Raw genomic sequence first — 3,681 nt, 5'->3', positions numbered from 1 at the left:
CTGGACCAATGTTATGGGACCACAAGTGTTGTTGCCATGAGTATTCATGGCATGAAACTAATTCAAGTACACTGTGTGCACCAACATAGTGTTGTATTCCTCAAGAAATGGCCAGGTGAGCATCGTCACTTAGCAGGTGCAGTTTAGTTCAAATAACCCAAAGTTTTCCCCAAATCATTTTTTTGAAGTCTAGAGTGAAATCATCGTTGATATGTGGCAACTCTGTCATGCCAACTTTCCAGTCTTGGACATCATTGTGATTCTTGAATTCCTGCCAGTATAGTCTTCCATACACACTCATGTCTGGTAAAGTTAAAAGAGAAAATTCAATTCCAACATACTAGGCAGAAGACAGCAACATGTCTCCCTCGTACTCAGGTGCCTGCTTTAACCAGGGTGTTATCCTGGTTGCAGACACATAACATAGTGTTGTTAGCTTGACAGTCACAGTATGTCTAGTGAAGTTCAAAGGCAGGAATCCTCTTAGGGCTACAGAGACTCAGCATGATAAACATAACAACAAAATGACACGATCTGCTATTATGTAGGCAGGTCATCAAAGAACTCTGATAGGATTGCCATATATACATTACTAATAAGAAAATAAAATCAAATTGTACACTTTAAATATGTGCAGTTCATTGTAAGTCAATTATATCTCAATAAAAGTTTTTAAAAATAAAAAGAAGAATTCTGATTGATGTCTTCTCTCCCGATTGTATATATAAGGTCTCAGGAAATTGTTGTAATGTGGCTTTGGTCCAATTCTCTTTCTCAGGGGAGAATGGATCCTGAAGCATCTTGTATTAGCCCTGACTCAGTACCACATATGAGAGAAACAGCAGAGAATATTACTGTCTTGCTCTGAGGTAGTTTCTTATGAAACTGCCTTTCCTGCCATTATTTCCCATTATGTGATCTCTTTTCAACACTCATAGTCCTCACACTTTTCCCAATTAGCATCAGTCTTAAACTGACTGGACTTGTTTGGATAAGCATCACTAGCTCTGCTATACTGCCCTCTATAGGCATGTAGCAGCATGTCTTTTCACACATGGTATCGGCTATTTGAATATCTTTGACCATTGCATTAGTCATTTGATTTATTAATAGTTTTAAATTCCATGAGCTACAAATATTTGCTTGAACAAATTCAGACTTTACAAATGTGTATCAAGAAGTGGAAATTCTCTCCCTCTCTGCCTCCCCCTGCACTTCCATTCTTACTCCAGTGAGTAGACACATTTATATTCATATAATTTTTAAAAACATAATATATTAATACTCTTATGCTTTGCTCTCCACCTACATTTTTCTACTTAAACTGTTTTCAAGGAAGTGATAGAGATCTGTTTTATTCTTTCAACCTGTTGCATATGATTACATTCTATGTAATTGATCATAATTAATTTCTCTATTTTCTGTTAATAGGATTTTATGTTTTTTGCAAATTTTTGTCTCAGACTGAGATTCACTGAAAAAATCTCAAGTTGTATATACATTTATGACAATATTTTTACAAGTCAGACTTCTAAGAGTGGGAATTTCTAGGATAAACTATTAAATCACATATTTCTAAGCGTACAGCTTTAGGGACAGAGGGAGAGAAGGAAGTTTCCAACATCCCCACTGTGGAACGGGTAATTTTCAGGTTATCACTCTTGGCTTTGTTCTTTCCGGCCATTAGCAATTCTTAATTGCATGGTAAAAAATAAGAGGAATTTGAAAAGAAATAAAGCCATAGCAATATAATAAAGGAAGAATAGATAAGAAAAGAGTAATAATGAAAACATTTTTAAGCAAGAAAAAGTTTTTGAAAAAGAAAAATAAGGAATTATAAAAGTCCTCAAATTGAGAAAATTGGCTAAAACATACTCCTTCTGCTCCTCTTTCTTCTTTCCTCTCTCAAACATTTTCAAGGACATTCAACAGCTATAAATTAAGTAATTACTTTTAGAAGTACACTGAAATGTGAATGATTCTGGAGGATAATTCTTAATAAAAGTCAGAACTTTGTTCAGGAAATATCTGTGGGAAAAGGATTAGTTTAAAGCAGCATTTGGAAAAGAAAGTGATGAATCTTCATAGGAGAGGAGAAATAGTGATGGGGTGTATCACGATTTAGGCAGAGACAGAGCCAAGTGATGGGCCATCAGCAATGGATGTAAGTGCCCACAATGCCTTGTCTCACATGGGTTAAAAATGTTAACCTCCAAGAGCTTGCGTGTTCACCAAGAATGAGCAGACACCAGATTCCAGTGGGGAAGGTTCCACATGTGGGTTCATCAAGAGGGTGCTGCCTGGGGTTTCCTCCTGCCCACCAGCTTCCTCAGGCCCTGTTTCAGGTCTTTGTTTCTCAGGCTGTAGATAAAAGGATTGAGCATGGAAGATACAATTGTGTGGGCAATGGTTGCCATGTGGTCCCTGACAGTGTAGGTGGACACAGGCTGTAAATAGACATAGAAGATGCTTCCATAAAAGAGTGCTACCACAGTGAGGTGAGAGCCACAAGTGGAGAAGGCTTTACATTTCCCAGCTGCTGAGGGAATTTTGAGAACCGCAATGAGGATGCGTATATAAGAGAAAATAATGAATAGAAAAGGGGTCACTAAAACAACAGATCCTTCTATCATTATCACAATTTCATTGAGAAATGTGGAGGAGCAGGACAATTTCATCAGAGGGCTGATGTCACAAAGAAAGTGATTTATAACATTAGCATCACAGAACGTCAGCTGATTCAGCAAAATGGTGTGTAAGAGTGAGTGGAGGTGAGGCAATGAACAGGAGGTGGCCACCAGCAGGGCACAGCAGTGGTGACTCATGGTGGTGACATAATGGAAGGGGTCACAGATGGCCACATAGCGGTCAAAGGACATGACTGCTAGGAGGAAACTGTCAGTGTTGCCCAAGACATACAAAGTACATTTGGGTCAGACACCCAACATAGGAGATGGTCTTCTTCTCTGACAGGAAGTTGACTAGCATCTTGGGGACAATGGTTGTTGGATAGCAAATGTCAGTGAAAGACAGGAAACTCAAGAAGAAATACATGGGGGTCTGGAGCTGGGGGTCAGAGTGGATGGCCAGGATGTTGAGCAGGTTCCCTGTTATGGTGACCAGGTATATGGTGAGGAAGAGGATAAAGAGTGGCTTCTGGTCCTCAGGCCGGGAGGAGAGTCCCAGGAGGATGAACTCAGAGACACTGCTGGTTTGGTTGAGTCTTTCCATTGACTTGGGTCTAGTTATACACAAGAAGTTTTGTCATTTATCATGCTCCAATTGCATAGCCCCAGTCATGAGAACCCAGCAAGTCTTTGTTTTCTCTATGTGGTCACCATTAGCATCTGTGCAGGGAAAGCTTGTCAAGCTCATGGCCCTTGATGTGATCCTCTCTTCCTAAAACCATGGGCATCATAAGGGCCTTATATTGAAAGCTGGAAGGATAGAAGAAGAGTTTTCACTTAAAAACCATCAGAGGCAGTCCTCTCTGATTCACGTTCCTTAGATCCTATTCTGGGAAAAGCATTGTTTCCCTGATGGAATATAGCAATGAAACAAAGAAATCTTTGCCTTTGTATCTTTCTTGTTGTAGTTTGGGAGATATATCATCAACAAACATAATATGTAATATAATATCAGGTAGGAAGAGATTTGTTAACAGAATAGAGCAGTAGAAGA

General features: G+C 39.2%; 1 pseudogene; it reads right to left on the bottom strand.

Annotated features, from left to right (window-relative positions):
• Positions 1–2,285: 2,285 nt before the first annotated feature.
• On the bottom strand, positions 2,286–3,243 carry LOC130846105 (olfactory receptor 1L8-like; annotated as a pseudogene).
• Positions 3,244–3,681: the final 438 nt, after the last annotated feature.

This window comes from Hippopotamus amphibius, chromosome 2, assembly GCF_030028045.1.
Source record: "Hippopotamus amphibius kiboko isolate mHipAmp2 chromosome 2, mHipAmp2.hap2, whole genome shotgun sequence".
Lineage (NCBI taxonomy): Eukaryota > Metazoa > Chordata > Mammalia > Artiodactyla > Hippopotamidae > Hippopotamus > Hippopotamus amphibius.
The sequence above is the reverse complement of the archived record's forward strand: the minus strand, read 5'-3'. Positions and strand labels throughout refer to the sequence as shown.